General features: G+C 33.9%; 2 long non-coding RNA genes across 2 annotated transcripts in view; one reads left to right on the top strand and one right to left on the bottom strand.

Moving 5' to 3' along the window:
• The window catches only part of LOC137857648 (uncharacterized), a 695,515-nt gene that overhangs the window by 430,024 nt on the left and 243,794 nt on the right, over positions 1 to 21,697 (bottom strand). The gene's annotated exons all lie outside the window — the stretch shown is intronic.
• On the top strand, positions 385 to 16,039 carry LOC137858187 (uncharacterized). Its single transcript, XR_011097558.1, has 3 exons — positions 385 to 471; positions 10,969 to 11,098; positions 13,154 to 16,039. It is a non-coding gene; the product is annotated as an uncharacterized lncRNA (long non-coding RNA).

Below are 21,697 nucleotides of genomic sequence, written 5' to 3'. Positions count from 1 at the left end.
ATAAGTTGCTTCTTTGCCTAAAGCTCATCTTTACCAGTCCATCTGGAAATAGATTAAAAAAAAAAAAAAATCACACAAGATTTCTGGAAATGTGAAAAACATTACCTATTGGTTCTTTATCTCTTCTGATGGTTATTACCATCTTGGTTCTCATACCATCCAAATGAGAAACTTTAAGCCCAAGTGACTGTTTTAAAGATTTAATGAAATCTAGAAGCTTTGCTAGAAGCTTCTGACATCATCTGGCTTGTCATTGAGAATCCAAGCAAAAGGATGTGATAGTCTTATAACTTAGAAAATGTCTGCTCTTTATATCATGCATCTTCCTCCAAAACATGTGTGTGAAAGTCACACAAATTCATGTTGATCAAATTGTGTGTTCCAGACTAGAATTGCTTAACTGCCTTCAGCTGAAAGACATTCTGGATTAAATCCAAGGACCATCTTGAAGTTCACTGGTGTCCAGAACTGGTAAGCAAACATTTATATAAAGAAACAGTACAATCATTTTGAAAACTTATAATTTTACACTTATATTTAAAAATATTATTTTTAGGCTCTGAAAACAATTAACTGGCTCGTACTTTGCCTGAGTGTAGCCACTGATACACCTAAAAACTGCACAGGGCTAGATATATTTGCATTTTGTTTGTTTCTCTGCAGTCATTTCAAGAACTTTCAAAGACTTTCAGAAGTCCTAAGGACCATTGATGCCCAGTTGGCCAAGATTGCTCTAATATCAAGAAAATATTGAACATTAACAAACTGTCAACAGAGCTCACAGTGTTACCTCTACATGCCTGTGTGAGGCTGAGTGGCGGACAGAAACCTGCACAACAGTGTAGGTACCTGCACACTGTGCAGGTACCTACATATATATATATGTATATAGAGTATCTCAGATATATATATATATATCTGAGATACTCTACATTCAGTTTTTAATTTTTCACCCATTCAAATGGTAGATGACGTAAACCTTCAGGTTAGCCAGAGCTGTAGTTATTTATGGGTGATTTTACCATCTTCTGGCTCTTTTTTTCTTTTTCTAACATAGGAGAGAAACATATGGACCCAAGTTTTTAAATGCTATTATTAGGCCTATATATAAGCACGGTTGTATTTATGGGTTGATTTTGGTTTTTGTTTTCCTTTTTTTTTTTTTTTTCCTTTTTTTTTTCTTCCTGAAAGAAAGCACAGATAAATGATAAAATTCAGGTAAATTAACTTCCACTGCCATGCTAAATGTTTATATTAAACACATAAAGATTTCTCTGTCTTAATAGTCAAAAAATGGAAGAAAGTCAAAAGAACACATTCTGCCAATGAATGTTTCATGACTTCTAAATGGATACATTTTCCAGTGTGCAGTAGAAAGTTAATATGTTCTCAGAAGATTTCTTTAATTTAGTTGTTGCTAATTTATTCACACTAATACAGGAAAAAAATACTGCAAAATTTTTCATAACAAAAAACTGTGCATATCTCTGTGTTTTAGCTGGCATGTGGTTCTACACAGATGGTTTGGGGCTTTCTTTGCTGCAAAACAGATGGGCCTCCACTGTCCCTTACCAATCAAAAGAGAACTTGAAAATATAGGAATATCTTTACTTCCATTGTGTCCTGTAATTCAAGAAATTAAATGCCTAAATATATAAATATGATTTCCTGTGTAAAATGATGGAATATCATATGTTTAATTTAAACTATTTGTCTATATTTAATGTGAAAACTGTTGGGTGGTAGTGGTTTTCTTCCAAACAATAACTAAATATTACAAAAAGTATTGACTAGAATGAGAGCTATTGCTGTTAATCTTAGCTGTGTGATAGTGTTGTATTTTTACTTTGCTGATACTGTTTAAATTTATTTTAGATGTGATACAATGTCATTCAAAATAATTACCAACTTAAGAGAGCAGCTTGTTGACAGATCATCTTTTATTATTTTGTTCACATACTGCACTGTATGACAGTAGCACAGACATTTATAGCGTGAATATCAACTAACTTTTTTTGTTCTATAAGCATTTGCAATGGGGAAAAGAGTGTATTTGGGGCTTTTTTTTTTTCCTAGAAATACACCATTTCCTGCCTCATTTTGGACAACATAGATTAGAGATCAAAAAATACTCCCGTGGCTATAACTAAAAGTCCCTGAGAACAAAAAGGGAATTAGTCAGACTGAGGGACTGTTTCACCTTGCAATCCAAACCCTACCAATGCTGAAGAAATATATTTACTGATCATCATATTACAAGTGGTGCAGACTGAGTGAGTTTGGGCCTGAGTGTTAGGGTTGCCACCTAACCCACAGTTTCTGTCACCATTGCAGTTTTGATCACTTCTTAATTAAATGTTCTGAGGATATGCCCCCTCTGAAGAACATTTTCATAATATGTTTTACTCCATAGCTGAACAGCGTACAAATGCTCCACAAAACTAGATGAGGCTGCACATAGATTCAGAAATATTCTGACTTGGATCTGTCTGCAGTGGTCAGCTGCAGTGCACAGAGACTGTAATCCTAAAATACATTATCATTTTCCTTTACATTTAAGCATGTGGTCATGCAATGCTTTTGAAAGCATTGGATATTCCCTATTAATGATGTTATGTCATCTCAGTGATATATAGTGAAAAGTTCCCGAGTTATATCCTTGGAAACATTCTTAGGTTACTTTTTTTTTTTTTTTTTAATGAGCTTTCTTGCAGCTTTAAAAAATGAAGGTAGTCATTTCTGAGCATTACATTAAGGTAATATATCTCTACGAATTATAACAGCATACCATTTCTATCCATGCCTTGAAAGTTACAAACCCAGTACCACTTAACTTCGTAAATGATGTACATTTATATGATCCAGTAACCCTGTGTGGGAAGGAGTCACATTTTGCTGTGTCTAACTTGAATGAAAAAGGGGCAAGTCATCCATCTAGTTTTAAAGTATGCTGATTTTGTTGAATGCATGGAACACTGAGCAACAGAATATCTTTTCTTTTCCTCTGCAATCTTCATTGATATTTATAGTTTTAACTTTTATTTGGTACATATTGTGAAGAATATATTTTAACATCAAATAGTGCTGGCTGCAATACACCATCTTCTCTTGTGTAGGTGCAGAAAAAAATCTAATTACAGGTGATATTGTTGTTCTTTTTATGTCAATCTGCTGGCTTTTCTGTTTGTTTGTTTTAGTTTAGTTTTTGTTATCATTTAAAAGGAGAAAAGGAACTGATTAAACAGACATTACAATGTCAGAATAGCTCATTGAGATCCTATACATATCAACATTTTTTGAGCAATTATACACATAAAGCTATAATAATTCATTTAATCATGCGAAGCACTCAGATTCAGGAATGATGAACTCCAGTTCATGGCTGGGTATGAGTGTGATGGTTTCACCCTGATAGACTGCTAAACTCCACCACGCTACTCTCTCTCTCAGCCTCAAAGGAAGAAGGGGAGAAAATATGATGAAAAAAGGCTCATGGGTTGAGATAAGGACAAGGAGATCACTCACCAATTATTGTCATGGGCAATACAGACTCAATTTGTTGCCTATTACTAGCAGACTAGAGCAGTGAGAAACTAAAAGCAAATTAAAAGCACCTTTCCCCCCATCCACCCTCTTCTCTGAGCAGCACAGGGGAACAGGGAATGGGGTTTGTGGTCAGTCTGTAGCATTTCACCTCCGCTGCTCCTTCACAGTCTCTCCCTGCCCCTTCTCTACATGAGGGTCCGTCCCACAGGATGCCATCCTTCCTGAACTAATCCTGCATGGATTTCCCACAGGCAGCAGCTCTTCAAGAACTGCTCCAACATGGCTCTGTACCATGGGGTCCATAGGTCAGGAACAAACTATGCCAATATTGGTCCCCCATGGGTGGCAGCTCCCCCCAGATCCCCTGCTCCTGCGTGGGCTCCTCTCCATGGGCTGCAGCTCCGGCCTGGGGCCTGCTCCTGTGGGGACTCTCCATGGGCCGCAGCCTCCTCCAGGCCACATGCACATTGGAGATCTGCTCACTGTGGGACCCATGGGCTACAGGGGGACAGCCTGCTCTGATATGGGCACCTCCACAGGGCCCAGGGGAACTTCAGCTCCAGATCCTGGGGCACTGCCTACCCTTCTTCTGCACAGACCTTTGGGTCTGCAGGGCTGACTTTCACCCCTCTCACCCAGTTGCTGTTGCACAGGAGGGCTTATTTATTTATTTATTTATTTTTCTCTTTCTTCAATCTGCCAAGAGGCAGATTTCTTCAATCATCCCAGAGACCCAACCAGCGTCACTCCCTGGCTTGACTCTGCACAGCAGGGCTTGCTTATTTGTTTGTTTGTTTGTTTGTTTGTTTATTTATTTTTCTCTTTCTTCAGTCTGCTGTCCCAGAGGCCCAACCACCATCACTCCCTGGCTTGACTCTGGCCAGAGGCGGGTCCATTTTGGAGCTGGCTGGAGCTGGCTCTGATTTGACATGAGGCAGCTTCTGGACTCCTCTCACAGAGGTCACCCTTGTGGCTCCCCCACTACCAAAACCTTGCCAAGAAAACCCAATACAAAGAGATACTTAGACACAAAGGAAACAAGAATTGTTATGCAACTTATAGTCAATATTTGCATCTTCAAAAGAACTCTATGATGACACAGTGAACAATCTTGAGACTCCTGGCATAGTCTTTCTGAATGAAAACTGAATTGGTCATTGTTGGTTATTGTTGGTCAGGATGTACATATTAGACTACATGAGCAGAAAGAACTATACAGCAAGACAAGCAGGAAGGATGAGGATTACAATTTGGTTAGAAGTCTACATTCACAAGCCAGCAAGGTGAATCCCTACAGCGCAGTGCACTTTAGAATGGGACTCTGTTATAGCACTCTTCAGCAACTTTTGTGACACTAGAGGAAGACCAGGGAGGGCTACCAAAGGAAGCTTGTCCAGGCTTTGCAGCAAAGGAAATCAAGTGCAAGGATTTGAGGAAGGGTGGAGTCAAAGTCCATGGTGCTTGTGGAAATTTGAGGGATAAAGAAAAGGAACTGCATTTTCTTGTCAACTCATTAAGTAAAAGCAATATGTAGTTCATTTAATCGGTCCTATTTGTTAATATGCATATGCTAATAATTCCCTTGCTATTAATTAGGAATGGTTTCATTCCTTACAAGGAGATTGTTTTAAATAAGTAAAAATGCTTTGTACTCACCGAATATGTAGTAATCAAATTAATCTGTCTTTATGTTTATATTTTTATATTTATTTATACAACAGTATAAATTATATTAAAATGATTGGAGCACAGCTACTGACTCTTTGTTAGGACTCTCCTTGTCATTTGAGTTTGATGTTTTTTAGACTAAAATTGTTTGGCTCAGTTCATAAGTTGTATCAACGTAAAATACCTTTTTTTCTCTAAATCACAGCAAGAAATGCTGGAACATACTAAATATTTTGTAAGATAAGAAGAATTACTATATTTTTTATATCAACATTTTGGAATATATTTCACATTATAAATGGCAGGCAAATACCATGAAAACAAAAACAAAAACAAACAAACAAAAACCACAATACAATTAAAGCAACCGTCTTTTTCCCCTAATTGTACTTTGTTTGCCTTTCATAAAGCCCTGTAAAGACACATTTTGTGAACTAATAATTTAATAAATTTGAGATTCAAAGTATTAAAACAAAGGATGTTTTTTCAGAACTTGTAACCCTAGAGGTTCTTGCAGCACAGTTTCAGAACTCTTTCTTGGTAAGAAACCTTATCTAATCCAGTTTCATCCTTTAAAACTGCCTACATGCTAATCTCAAGGGACAAATTTAATACTGTGCAACAAAGGGAATATAACCCTTCCAGCTTGAATAGAGGAATTGTTAGGACACCATGTGAGGTATGAATAACATTATAATGCTGCTATTTACTTGGCAAAAGAAAAAAAGTCTACTCTTGCAAACCTGAAGATTAGAGCTTCTTCCTTGGGTTAAATTTTTTGACCCGTGCTTTATCCCAAGACACCTCTTTTACTGTTGTATTTGGGTCTTCAACCTCTTCTGAAGTAAGCACTGAACGTAAGTAAACAATTTGTTCTAGCTGAAGATAGAAAGTCACTATTTAATTGAGTTTTGATGATAGATGTTCTGCAAATGCTGCAAACATCTTTTACAAGGTAAAATAATTTAGTCCTATAGCATATATAGCATTACATAAAGAATATTAGTTTAGCATTCCCCGAGTCTTTAGCATTTAAGTAAGAAATTAGAAAATAAAAGTCAAATGATCTAATGTGGAGAACAAAAATTTGGATTAAAAAAATATTAAATTATTATTAAATTATTATTAATTATTATTATTACATTCTAAATTAAGGATAAGCATTGCTTTTCCTTATCACTTTTTTAAGACTAGTATTTGAACTTGTACTCAAATAATATTTTTTAAATCTTATTTTCATATTCTAGAGTTTTGTACAGCTATTTCTTCTCATAATCATGTCCAGTATGTTCTTTCTACAGTTTAGATTGCTTCATCTTTTCCAAAAAATACATATTTGTAAGCTTATAAGATATATATTACATATATTTACTAAAGATTAGGCTTTCTGATAACATATGCATAATTTAACATGCTCTCTAACCTACTGCACCTTTTCAGACATTAAATGTAAGTTGTACCTAATATACTGTATTAATTATAAACATTATTGCAGTTATACTTGGCTAGAGTAAAATGTAGAATAATGTAGCAAATAGATCTGGCAACTATTTTTTCCCCTTCACATAAAGGAATATTCTAACAATGGACATTACAACAAATAGCAATGGGGTTACCACTAGATTATACCAAGTCTGTCTCTTTGCTGTACCGAAGAAAGTATCGCACCTCTCCTCATTTCTTGTCATCCAAAAAGAATTCCATGAATCAATATGAGGCCTATTGCAAAGCTACTTGTTCTTGGTACAGAATTTTAACCTCTGATATCACATGTTACTGGACTTAAAAATAAAACTAATACTCTCTTCTGATTTGCTATAACATTAGATTTTCTCCCTCTAATAACTGAAGTCATGAAACAACTTCCTTCAAAGTAATTTGAAATCAAATCCTAAACTTGTCAGTAAGGATATCCAGTTCCTCCGGGTTTCACCTGTTGGAGTGCCTTTCAACCATGTTGTCAAAACAAGTTGCATTTTTCCAGTTCTGTTCATTCAGCTTGCAAAAGCTGAAAAAATCTGAATATTGTGAAATGCAGAAGAAAATCTCCAAGAAAAGTATTAATTTCCTTATATTGTCTTTCAGTATTTCAAAACATGTTGACATATATGAAAATCTTTCCGATTGGATGCTTTTAAACAAAACATTTTCATAAGAAAATATGGCATGATCATAAACAATTACTGTCTTCAACAGTTCATGTGGACATGAGCTGCAAACTTGCTGTGATGTTTAACAATGAACAAGATATTTAAACACCATGTAGCCTAATGTAGCCTAATTGAAGATGCTCAAACATGGTCCAAAGATGCTCTTTTTTCTTCAAAACAGAACATGAACTATGGTGGTACTGGGTGTTTTATTTGCTTATATATCTTAAGCACTACCTTCTCTACAAAGATTCATCAGTTTTCTGTTTTATTCAACTTATTCTTGACTGTGCCAAGAACTGTGATCAGTTGGGAAGCTAGCCTAGCTTCAATTCTTTTAGAAATAAAAGGTCTAGTAAAAATGAACAGGTTTGTTTGTTTCCTGCTTTGCTGCTTGTGGATCTATTATATCTGTATTAAATGTTTACTAAATGCTGCCATTCTGATTTGTTGCATTTTGTACACACTTTATCCTTATCTAGTGGATTATTTAAAATGAAAGTAAATAAAAATCAGACCCTCAGTTGTTACAGATAGAGAAATCTGGTCTACTTTATTTCAAAGAAATTATGTGCAGCTTAATTAACAAAAACAACAAAAAGGGAAACACGCTAGTACTAACCACAGTCTTTTGTAACAGCAAGTGCAAAATACCCTACCATATCTGATTCAAATTCTAGAAGTCACAATCTAAAACTGGTGAGTTATATCTTACTACAGTAATCTTCTGCCTATGGTGACAGGAGAAAAATGCCAAACTTAAACACATTAAATTGTCTCTATTTTCAGTGTAAATCACCTACATATCTGCACGTCCTATATAAAAGGGTAATAGTTACGACTTTTCACTATTAATTGAGGAGCTCCTTGCTACTTAATAAATGAAAGAGTTGAAAATGTAAAGTGGTAGACTCCTTTATTTTGCTGATTTCTGTCAGTAACACTGACTGATCCAACTTTTTTCTTGTTGAAGAGCAGTGCAAAGCATACCAAGATTATAATAAATACAGGTAGTTAAAATAACAATGAGGCAGACTTGAAAAAGTTTATCTCGGTACAATTGTAATGGTTAATATATCTTCATCTGCTTTACCTTTCAGTTTTCTCTGACCTGTTACATCTATGACAACAGATACACTAAAGCAAACAAACAAAAAATCCACCACCATCATAATTTTCTTTATACTTACACAGCTGCATGGACACCAGTTACAATATTTCTATAATAGTTTAAAAAGATAGACTGCAGTTTGGACATTTGCCTAAGATTTACCTCTTTTCTAGATGTTTGTGTACTATTTCACACCAAATTATACATGAAAGGACTGAGAACTATAACTTTGTTCAGGTATATGACATTAGGCACCACATATGGATGACAGTCACAACTAATAACATAGATATACATTCAGGCTTATTCTAAAAAGCTGAGAAAAGTTATGAAGGCGGCTGACTTAAAGGAAAAGATAAGATAGAAATGTACTAATGTAAATTGTTAAATATTAAGAAGCAGTGGCAATAAAACCTGTGCCTCCATAATGAATAATGAAGCTAATATTTATGTGTGCTAATACTTGGATAATATTTACATGTGCTGAAAAATCTATGTTAACTTAAGATTTCTCAATAAAAAAGCAAGTGGAAAAATGAATAAATAAATGCAATTAATATAAATTAGAAGTGAGACAATGGAAAAAATACCTAAGAAACTAAAGACATCATGGAAGATTCTATGTCCAGCATGGCTTCATACAATATGAGAATTAAAAGAATATTGGTAACAAGACAAATTATAGTAATGCTACATACATACTAATAAATATTTCTGATTAAAATAGTAAGACCACAAAATATATTTATATTAATATTTCTAATGTTTTGGAAAGAAGCTGACTTTTTTTTTTCTTTTTTTTTTTTCTTTTTTTCATAAAGCAGTAATGGAGTATTTCTAGTCTGCTCTGCTAGAAATTCATACAAGCTAAAGCCTTCAAGGAATAATATTTGTTTATCAGCATATAAAAATGATTTCCATCATCTGAACAAGTATCATCTTCCCAAAGCTTACTTTTCATTGGACAGAACTTCTGGAAATGTAGGAATATTATAACACGGTGACAAGAAGTGAAGCAACCCAGACTACAATAGACTGCTAACATTTTAATACATAGAAAGCTTGTGAAAAAGCTGATGGGAAATTCATTTGTCAAAGAATTAAGACATAATAATTCAAGTCAGCATGAGTCTACAGAAAATGTCTTTTCAGATAAAAGTAATTTCATTTTTTGATGAGATTTCAAGTTTCCTTGTTAGCAGTAATTGTATAAATGTAAGAGACTTCAGACTTGGTTAGATATTAATGAACTGGCCAACTGACAGATTCCAAAAATAGATGCCAATGGAAAATAATTGTCAAATGGAGCATTTCTAGTGTGGTTCCATGGGGACTGGAATAAGTCCAATTGCTTTTCATCATAAATATTTAAGTAAAAATATATCACACTGGTAAAATATCCAGGTGACATAAAACTTGGTAGAGTGATAAATAAAGTCAGAATAATTTGATTCTTTTAGAGGGAAATATAAGGCAGAAAGGGACCACTGTGACCCTATTCTCTGAACTTCAATATAGATACTAGCTAAGAACTTCTCTGAATCAATGTATTGGAACTAAAATTGTGTCTCAGAAAAATACCCATGCATGTTTACAAAAATGCTCCAAACAGTCCACTGTAGTGGAGAAACCACTGCCACACTATTTAAGTTATTCTAATTATTTAAGATGTGTGCTTCATCTTGCGTCAGAATTAGTCTGGCTTCAGGTTGCAACTATGGTCTTGCAGCTATAGCAATGAAGTTTTCATGCTGAGCCAGACTTGGTGGTACTTCTCTCTCCCTTTACTATGAAGATAGAGTGATTACTTTCCTTACCTCATGCTAGGTACTGGAATATTTAGAGACATGGTAGCTGAGTAATTCCACAGGGATGGGAAAACACCTGGCTTTTAGTATGATAAACACAGCAGAACTTATCTGAGTATATATCGCTGATCTAGGACCATCTACTTTGTAAAATGACAGTATACATCTCAAATTTAATTAGAATTACTTCTGTTTCTGTGCAAAAATCCCAGAAATGAGAACACACATAAATATACTTCTGTAAATAATAACAGAAATCAGAAGGGGATATGGATAACTATGATCAAACAAACAAACAAAAAACAATGAAAAACAGACACAGAACTCCTAAGGTTCTGCTTCATGGGGAGCAGATTTCATTCTTTGAAATATGCAGAGAGATGTTGGTAGGCTAACTAGAGGCATTTTTTGGTAATTAAGTTTCTAAGCACGAGGTAGTCTTGTTTGAGAATGACTTTTTTTCACATTAAAAACTGTTTTAGAGAGATGATTGAGGATATTCAACTGTTACTAATTTTTGAGTGATAGTGAGAGTAGTTAGATGTTGTCCAAACGGATCAACATAAAATCAACTGAAACCAAATGTTGAAGAGTATTCACCAGCCACATGCACAGCAAAGTAGCTTTTCACAAATTGCACTTAAATTTATGATTGTTAATATTTTTCATTTGTTTCCTTCCTCAGCCCCCATTGAAACATTTTTGGAGAACCACCGGAGTCTATCAGAATTGCAATGGATATGGATTTCATAAGTGGCTGAACTCTAAATGCACATGCTGTCACAAACAGGCGAAAAGAGCTAAGAATAACAGAGGTGACATTCCATTCTGGCACTTACTGTCTACAGTTAAATTCTTAATCAAAACAAAAGATTTATTTTAATCCTTTTGAGAGTTGAAGTATCTCAACTTTCCTAAATATCATAATGGTTTAAAACACATCGAGGCGAAATTCAGCATATTAGAGAAAGATGCAGCTCAGCACATGGCTAAGAACCTTAACAAATATAAAAACAATTGATAATCTGACTTTGTAAGCATGGGGACCATCTTTGGCCAGACCTGGCACAAACAACTCTCACATTAATGTTTTTTTCTTCATTATTTGCACAGTCACAAAATCTGCTTGCAAGATCCATTCTTCTCATATGGAAGTCATTTTAAAAAGAATGTTATTCAATATTATATTGAATATAGATAGTATATGTTATCTTCCAACTCTTTAAAAAACAAAACAAAACCCTCCTGAGTTGGAAGGGACCCACAAGGATAATCAAGTCCATCTCATGGGTCCGTACAGGACCACACAAAAATCAGATACTATGTGTGAGAGCATTGTACAAACACTTGAACTCTGGAATCTGAATCTATATTTTATTGAATCTATATTTTATTGAAGTTACAAGCCATCTTCTTCTATGGCTATGAATGAGGATGATTCAGTTTAGTTTCTTCAATCTCTAATTCACTCAGGATGAGAAATGAAGACCAGGATCTATTTATTCTAAAATCTTTTTTTTTAAACAAACAAACAAACAAACAAACAAACAAACAAACAAAAAAACAAAAAAAAACTTTCAGTTCATTTCACTATGATAATTTTTATTTTGTTTAATAAACTAGTTCAGAAATGTCTCAGGGGAAGAATTAAGCAACTGTCCAAGATAGCAGACTGCCAGGGCAATGCAATTGTGGCTGCATTGCTAACTTTGTTTTTACTAGGAGGCTGTTAGTTTGCATACAAATTCTTCTGTTCTAAATAGTTTTCTTACTTATCCAACACAGCTAATAGTTTCATGAATCAATAAATGTTAACTTCCTAATTTTTGCACTTAACTATTTTCAGCTTCACTCATTTCCAGAGTAAAAGATAAAAATTAAGCTCATCACTTTTCTAAGAAAAATAATGTAAAAATTAAGAAGTTGAATAATGTTAGGTTATTTTATAATTTACAAAATTATATTGTATATCTTCTTGTCCAGCAATATGAAATGACCTACCTGGTTACAATATCACATTCTGTTACATTCACTACATGTTACAGTTACATGGAATCTATAAAGGTTATCTTATCAACCAAAAAATGCAAGCCATTTTTTTCCTTGGAGTAAACACTACAGGAACAACAACAAAATATTAAAAGTTATTTCAAATGACTATTTCAAAACTATTTGTATCCCTCCAATGTTCAGAAACATCTTTATTTAAAAAGTGAGAGTTTTTGCAATGTCTTCTATGAGATTTTAAAGTCACCAATTATTTCCTGAATGAAAATATCATTTGCCCGATAATCAGATACACTGGTTAAACCAGTAACCGGTAGACTAGTTAAACTAAAACAGTATCAAAAGAGCGAATGAAAGGAAAACGAAACCTTGCTCTTCAGTCAGCTCTACTTAATTTATAAAAAAGTTTCTATTTTTTATTAGCACTGAAGATATCATCTAGCCACAGTCCATCTTGCACATCATCAGCAAAATTGTTTACTGAGGTCCTATTTCTGAAAGAAGACTTGCATCTTCAAGGAAGATGTCCCTGCACACTCTGAATATCTTCAGTACTGTATCTTTATTTTCTATCGGTATGCACACCACTACCAAACTTTGATATCAAACATAGAATTTACAATTTTGGCTTTTTAAGCGGGAGAGAAAAATGTACAGATTTGACCTTCAAAGCATGAAGAAATAAAATGAAACTTTCCAATGGTAGTTACAGGTAGCTCTTCTCTGGGGTAGAACTAAATCATAGCATTTTAAAATTGAAGATGTTTACATAGCAGCTGTAATATAGCAGCTTGAAGCTGCCTCTTCAAGCACCTCTGCTAAAGCAGCAAACCATTCTTCTGTTTTTTCTACCCCTACTCCAGATGCATAAACCTGAATCTTTTCCATCAACAAATGTATATCTGTGCAAACAACCTGAATGGTCTTGTGGCAAAGTGGAGCCTTGGGAAGCTTGTAAATGAAAAAGAAAGTCCTGCTGGGTTATAAGGTTGGTTATTCCCTGTCAAGCCTGAGTGAATTTCATGGAGAATGCAAATCAAACTTCCAAGTAAAAGTGATGGACTGAATGATTTGGGGCCCCCCTGCACCCTGCATTGCTTACAGACATTGTTTATTTTGCATGTTTGAACTTTACAGTTGTTGTCTAGTTGAAATATGTATTAGCTATGTGTGCAGCTAATGTCAGAAAAATTGTCAAACCTCTAATGAAAAAATGTGAGTAATTCCTTGAAATAGAATTATTTTAACTTCTACATAGGACACATCTCAGAATAGAGCCCTATCATTTTTCCTATGAAGATTCACTGCTAGTGTGCTAGCTTTATACTATTAAGTTCCAAAGTTGAGTATGAGGAAATATGTTCAGCTTTTTAAATCTTCTGATTTCAGTAAATTGTTAGTCTATAGAATTACTTTTGTTTAGTGTACCCATTTCAAGGAAAATGAAATTGACAGTTCAATACTTGAAATCAAACAATATCTGGAAAAAAAAATTTTTGGTACTCTTAGAATGCATGCAACAGCGTATCTGCAACAATTTTTAAGATAGCAGAAATTGAATTTTCCAAATAAGACAGTTATTTTATAGTTACGAATGCAAAAATATGTGCATCATATTAATTGCTTAGTCCTTTGCTTTGATAAAATTACTTGCAAATTTTGTTTTAGAGCATTTTTTTAGCAATTTTTAAACAAACGAGGTGGGAAATTGTCCCCCTGAGGCTTAATTAAAGTTTTTAAAATGCTTACAACAATAAGTCTAGATGAAATCAATATATTTATATTGCTTCACTCAATGGTTTATCGTTCCCTGTCACTTAAACAATGAAATATAGTTAATAAATTATTAGATCATTTTTATTTTTTCATTTGAAAATGTTTCAGCATATTTTAACATACCATTTTTTGAAGTAACTAAAGTCTAATGTATAACATTAATAAACGGTGATAGACTTTACTATAAATATTGCCTCTGTTGCCAACTAGAGTTACATACAAAGCTGAACATTGCAAACATCAGTTCACTCATTCTATTGATAATGAAAACACGGGCCTTTTGTATTATTTTTTGTGTATGTTTCAAACCCAGTGTTCTATTATAATAGATACAAAGCAACGTTAAAATAGTAATGTCTTTGTTTGGAGTGTGTTTTTTAATACCAACAGATTGTTGGTGGTAGGGTTTCCCAGTGTTTTACATTTGCTGACATAAATCTTGGAATCTTCAGTACAGTATTATGTTATAGATAGAAATTCTTAGTAAATAAAAATGAAAAGCTTGTTAACCAGGTGGAAGTGGCATTTAAAATGTCTCTCTCTCTAATGCCTCACTCAGAAACTTTTGATACAAATGGAAATTCTCTTACTAATGTCTGCTTTCATTCAATTACACTTACTAAAAAAGCCATTTCTCAGAGGGATTGATTAAAAAATGTGGTGAAAGTAAAACCTCAGATACTCAATTTCTGTAGCAAGACCTAGAAACATTTGGTGAAATCATAGCATGGTGAGATTTGTATGAACCTGAGTCTAATATATGTACATCAGACAAGTTCCACTGGTTTAAGACTCTCAGAAGAGATGAATAAGAAACGACAACCTTGCTGGTCTTGTATCATGGTGTAGGTTCCAGTTTATGAAACAGAGATGCAGGTACAAAGGAAATGTATGGTCAGAATTGAAGCACCTCTGAATCCAAATTCCTTTACTACATGGCAATTCAACAGGAATTAAATATTCAAATTCTCCTAATGTGTGCCACTAAAGGGAATTCATCATGAAAGGAAAAGTGTACATCTGTGAATTTAAAATAAATGGGTGTAACAAAATGGTAACCATAAGACAGCAACCAGGATTTCTTCACTTGTTCTCACTGCATTTCATTCATAGTGACTGTTGGCAGCACTCACTGTGTGGGGTTTATATATGTATTTATAGATATGTACATATTGCTTATATAGGAAGCATAGACACTTGAAAATAATTTTTTCTCAAATCGTTCTACAAAGGCCAACTTGTCCCCTTTAAAGCTGCAGCTCTTAAACTAGAGACATCAGAACTGGATATGTCTCCAGATTTGTCCAAAAGTGCTTTATAAAAGAGAGAATCTTGTCTTCTAAGGGACTTAATTAACTGCCCCAAAAATATCCTTCTGTTCTAGCATTACCCAGACAATGCTGCGAAGCCTATAGAGTAGGCCAAAGTTGAAGCTCTAAGTCTAAAACAACTCACTCTTTTAGGAGTAAAGCTCTTTGGCTCACACTAGTTTTGCAACTTGCGTTATCATAATAGTATAAGAAATTGTAATAATATAAGAAAAAGAAGAATTGTTTTGAGCAATTCAAGCCTTCTTAAGAACTGGATTATGAATGATTAAAACTGGAAGATTAAACTGAACCCCTACATTTCTCACACAGTATCATTTTAGATACTTCTGTGTCTGTTGAACTAGACTGACAACAAAATGACACAAAAATCCGATTTAAGTGTCAGTCAATGCAATGCAATTAATTTGGTGTTAAGATGGAACATTAGTACATTTTGTAGAAGAGGTTAGAACATTTTCTCTAGCATTGTGACACTATGTCTATCTCATTAACTACCACAGCCTTTCTAAAGGAACATTTACATTTAAAAACAAAAAAAAACACTGAAAATCCACATAAACTGAAAAATGAATAGGTCTTTTTATATTAAACTGTCACCAGACAGATTGGATACTGATAAAAGATTAAGAAAAAAAAAAAAAAAAAAAAAAAAAAGCACCCTTACTGCAGCTTCTGTGAACTAGGAGGGTCTGTAAATGTTGTGTCTGATTCTGGACACTCTGGACACAGAAAATGGAGACAATCAAGAATAAATAATATTTTAGATAGAACCTGTGAAAATAAGATCATAAGTAAGCCACAGTGATTTCAAGATGACTGAGCATGACTTTTCATGTACAGTGTCATAACTGCGTTTTAACAGAAGAAAAGAATAAGTTAACTGTAACTATATAACTATAGCAGTTACATTTAGAGGAATAACCAAGGTGGTAAGGTGGTAGTGGGTGACAAAAATGCTGTTGCCTATTCCTTCTCTGTCACAGACCTCAACTACAAATTCTAGCCCATGAGATGTTAGACACTGCATAAAAAAATGTTGGGCAGATGAACTGACTGGTACCTACCAGCATACAGAAAATTCTATCTAGAATACAGGTGTTTGTGCTTAAACTTGCCAGTTAGCCAGGAAACCTTTTTCTTTTTTTTTTTTGGGGGGGGGGGGTGGGGGTGGGGGGGGTGGGAGAGTGAAGATAATCATGCTGAACAGAGGGGAAGGAGAGAGGAAGAATGATCATCTTCAGTGCTTCTTCCTTAGACTTCAGCCTCTGTAAATTAGCCTGACAGATGTATGATCTGGGAATTTTTCCAGATTAATTTTTAAGAAATTAAAGCATTCAGCACTGGTTATGCTAGGAATGTTTTGATTTTACTTTTTGTTTGTTTGTTTGTTTTTTGTTGTTTGTTTGTTTGATTGTTTTTTTGGGGGGAGAAGGGAAGGTAGAGGGATAGAGGGTTAGATCTGTCTTAATGCCATGAATACTTTCAGACCTACTCTTGCCTTACCCTTGAGAACTTAGACAATTAAACCTGGTTGCCCAGACTGAAAGAGCAAAACCTGATTCTCTCATTTCTATTTCACAAAGACCAAAATGCACAATAAGGCATTTTGATTGATAGGTATAAGTTAACAGGTGCAGGTCTTACACAGAAATTTGGTGAAAGCAGAAACGACTGCAAGTGGTTGAGTGGAAATCAAGGCCAGAGCATAACTTATTTAGTTGTTTTGTTAATGTACTCTAAGAACCTAATATTCATGAACCAGAGCAACTGTAATTATGGAAAGAAGCACACCCACATACTTCTATGTAGAGAAAAAAAAATCTATGTAGAGAATAGCTAAAATTTTGGTTGAGCAGGTCACGTGCCAGCACTGTTGATGCAGGTACTCAAACCTCTGTAAGCCTCTAAAGAAACTTCCTTCATGCTATCCTTGTTTGTGTTACAGCAAATCTGGAAGTAGCAGAAGAGATTAAAGTTCTCTTGCACTGGGTATTGTAAAAAACAGATGTCAAAGTCTAAATAATAAAATAACATAAACAGTAATTATTTGTGTTGTAATGTTGTCTACAGACTGCAACCTTCAGGTGCTATTTTTGTTCAGAAACAGAACAGAGAGGTGGCCCTTGTTCAAAAAAGATTATAAATTACATGAAAGAACACAGTCAGCAAACAAAATAAAAAATAAACTATCTCTATTTTTCCGATTAAAAACTGAACTATGAAATAAATTAACAGCTAAATCTATATTGTGAAGGCTTTAAATGATTATTTTCCATAGCCCCTTGAAGAGGCAGACTCACAACACTGTCTACCTGCACATGTGTTTTCTCAAGTTAAAGTGCCCCAGCTTCCTAAATACAAATTGGTGGGAGTATGCACAACTGTGTAAGTTCTGAAGCTGTAAAGGAGTTAGAGGCAAAGTCTCAAAAAGATTTTCAAAGCAGGCTTTTCCCATCTGTTTTGCCTAGAGGATTTAATTAATTTAATCAAATTAGCTCTCATGTGAAGGAATGGAAACAGCTCACTATATATTTGGGAGTCTTTTCAACTATTGTAGCTGCCTGAAAGGTAGTCTAATGTTATCAGCAGTCCGGGCTCCTGGCATAGGTCAGAGAGAGATACAAATATTCCAGATGGTGAGTCATCCTTCTTAAAACATTGCAGAACTACTTCTTATTTTATTACAAAGGGAACCCTGACCAGCTTAGAATAGATACCTAACCTTACAAGTAATGTTGGGTGATATAAATAGGAAGACAATTTTGTTACATGGCAGTAATGGCATAAGTGATGCGAGGCATAATGAAGGCTTCTTACTATTTTTATTATTATTATTTTTTAATTTATTGAAGGAAAGAATTCACATAGTAGAACAGGTTGAGATAGAGAAGCATACTCCATCAGGATTAAACTTATTTATCTAAAGTTAGATTAAAAAGATATTTGTTGAGTATAGGAATATGTAAAATGAAAAAAAATATATAGGTGATTTCTTACTCTAACAAAACAAAATGCTACATGATTTAGTGAATGAAAAATGAAGAACTAGGCATACTCAGGCAAGACATGAATTTCACAATGAAAATGATAACACAACTGGAACAAAGAACTTCTTTATAACTTCAAATCTTTAAAGAAAGATGAGATACCTTTTTGAAGGTATCCTATAATCTGAAGAATAGGTTAATTCAGATGAAATGATTGTAAGGATCTTTAAAATTTCTTCCATCTCAGAGACCTCCCTGATTGTAATAACTTGAATGACTTAGACATCTTCAGATGACTCAAGATATAACATGATTAAGAGGGAATGGCCTTTGTTACAGAGGAGGCTGTACAGTGAAGTTATCTGAACTATTGAGGTACACTAATTCTGCCAGCAGTAGTTATTCTCTCTTGTCCTTGTTGCTCCTGGAAAAAAACAAACAGTTACTCTTTTTTTTTTTCTAAGTTGTTTTCTGTGGTATAACCTTTGTGACAGTTTTAATAAGCCTGTGGGCTCATTCCCTAGTCAAATCTATCTATGCTGAAAACATGCCAGTTTGAAAGGAAGTGTCAAGGTCTTCTCACAGTGCTACAGGGACTCATAGAAACAGGTGATTTAAACATGAATTTCAGTTTTAAATTAGTGTTTAAGAAATAATAGACTAATTTTATCTCTGTTTTGAGTATTTCCTTCTAAATTTGTCGGTGGCTTTCACCAGAATTAGATTTTCTCTCTTTTATTTTAGATGATTTTCAAAAATTCTGTGAATTGAATTTGTTTGTTCTGCATGCAGTTTTCAATACTTAAGAAGTTTTCATTAAACATTTGTGTTTTATGCACAATGATGTGTTTTTAATTCCTGTATAGGAACTGGGATCTAGTGATATTTCACACTGGACACTGGACTGTTAGAAGTTAGCCAAATTCCCTAATCAATACAATAAAAAGTAGAATAATTATCTTCTTCTTGCTTCCTGTTCCTCCAATATTTAATTTGAGAAATTATTTTTAATCATTTATATAATATACAATAACATATACATATTTATTTATTTATTTTAATATATAATAATATATATTTATATAAAATAATTTAATTAACTTTAATTTTACATACATAGTTTTTACAATACAGATAAATTTCAATGAGCCAATGAAAAATGCTTGAGACAGCTCAGTTTCAAACTCTTCTGATTATTGCTTTGTAAATTAAAGCATAAATTTGAATGTGTTGTTTATTTTATTTATTTATTTTTTTATGTTTCTTTTTTTAACACAGCTATTGCTGTAATGACACTGGGAAAATATGTCTGTTTATTGTAGACTAAATAGTTTCCTTAAAACATTCTAAACACATGCAAAAGTTCATGATGCATAATGATTTGAGTATTTCTTTTAGGTAGGTGTTCTGTATTTCAGAAGATCCATATGTGCCACAAACAGTGAACAATCAGGAACACTCACTGATTATGATATGATTTTTTTTTGGCAGCCTCTTTCTGTTGCTCTGACAGAATTGTAGTGATGCATTAGTCATTTGCATAGAAAAGATCTTGGTCCATGACAGTCATTTATTGGAGGTGCCATCTGCACTTTTTGTGAGTAGATTTTAAGATAAAAAAGTGTATTTGTTTCACTGGTACTTTAAAAATTTGGATGCAGTCCTAGTCCTTTTCAGCAAACATTAAAAAAATAAATAAATAAAACGTGTAACTTGCTTTCTTATTACTAACTAAAGCTCAAGAATTAATTAGGACTGAAATAAAAATTCAATTGAACCGTAAAACAACTCACAAAGACTCCTGATGTTTTCATTTTATCTCAAGGCAGTCGGATTGCTGCAGTATATATTTCCACATTTATTTTCAAAATGCCCGTCACTCTTCCTGACGCTATTTACATAAATTGTCTTGTGCTAAACCCCAGTCATAACAGCAGCATAACTACAGTTCCTCCTTCTTGAGGCCTTCTTATTTGTATGATCATTTTGTACACATTTCAGGACAAATCTAATGCTCAATAAGAAAATATTCTTCTGACTGCAAGTGTCTGCAAATGGAAAGAATCGTACTCGATTCAGTTACTGGTATACAAAATACTGGTATACAAAAATACTGGGTACAAATTCCATAACTGAATATTCTTCTCTGTGACTGTTCGGATCCTATTACATGCACACTAGAGGATGTAAATTTAAGAAGCATCGTCTGTTGCTGTTGCCATGATAAGACTCATGGAGTTTGCAGATCATTGAATTAATTAGACCTAGGCTCATGCAGGGCTTTTTAGATTAGTGAGCATGAACTGAATCCAAAACAAGAGAAAAAAATATCTTTACACTTTCAGAGTGATTTACAGAAATTCTTACAATCTTCTGTAGTTTATGAGAAATAGATCCATGAAGATCCAGTCTTAACAGACTGTCCTGCCTCAGAATACACTACATAGTGCCAGATGCAAACTGAAGGAGTCCCTGATGATCAGATATTTACATGAAGTGAAAGTGAAAAGGCTGCAGTGAAAAACAACAGAAGCCTCCTTGACCTAACTGGGCTGGAATTTCTAGCATAGATTTTAAGGAAAAACAAAGCAACTTTAATGTTCTGAAAATGTTTTGTAAAAAATTAAGTAGCATTCTCAATATCACTAATTGCTAGGTAGTATCAAGTCATCTTGGAATTCATACTACACAGAATTTATCCTACAGTCATAGCATGAAACAATAACTCTTGAAAGTTAGTAAGCAAAGATGACAGAGTATTGTTTCCACTCAGATTCATGCAGAAAATTGTACTTCTTCCATTTTTATTTTTTTCAGATGGACAGTAAAAGCATAGATAAAATAATTTCTCAGAAAACAAAGCATTCATGAATGAGACTCATACCAAAACTCCAACAGATTCCACAGCCTCCTTTATCCTTCACATGTGACAACGGAGCTTGATCTACACTTTTAACAAATCTGTCCTCAGTTGTAGGGATGATATAGAGAATTTCCTGAAAGCAAAAGTTTCTTGCACAGAAAATTGGGAAAAGTTTGCCTGAGGTATGATAGACAAATGACATTACTTCTAAGAATTTAATTATTATTTCAAAGCATTTCTGACAAGTACTTAGGAGCTTATTGCATAATTCTTTGTCATTTTATTAGAAGAAACATTTTCAAGATACACATTTTTGTTTCAAAGATACACGGTATAAATCTTGACAAATATTTAATCAAAAATTTTAAGTTGTAAAAATTTCAAAATGCAATTCATTTCCTAAAAATTTAACAGTGTATTTTCTACTCCAGTTCAGTGCTGACTTATTTT

The sequence above is a fragment of the Anas acuta genome, chromosome 5 (assembly GCF_963932015.1).
Source record: "Anas acuta chromosome 5, bAnaAcu1.1, whole genome shotgun sequence".
NCBI classification, from domain to species: Eukaryota; Metazoa; Chordata; class Aves; order Anseriformes; family Anatidae; genus Anas; species Anas acuta.
The sequence above is the reverse complement of the archived record's forward strand: the minus strand, read 5'-3'. Positions and strand labels throughout refer to the sequence as shown.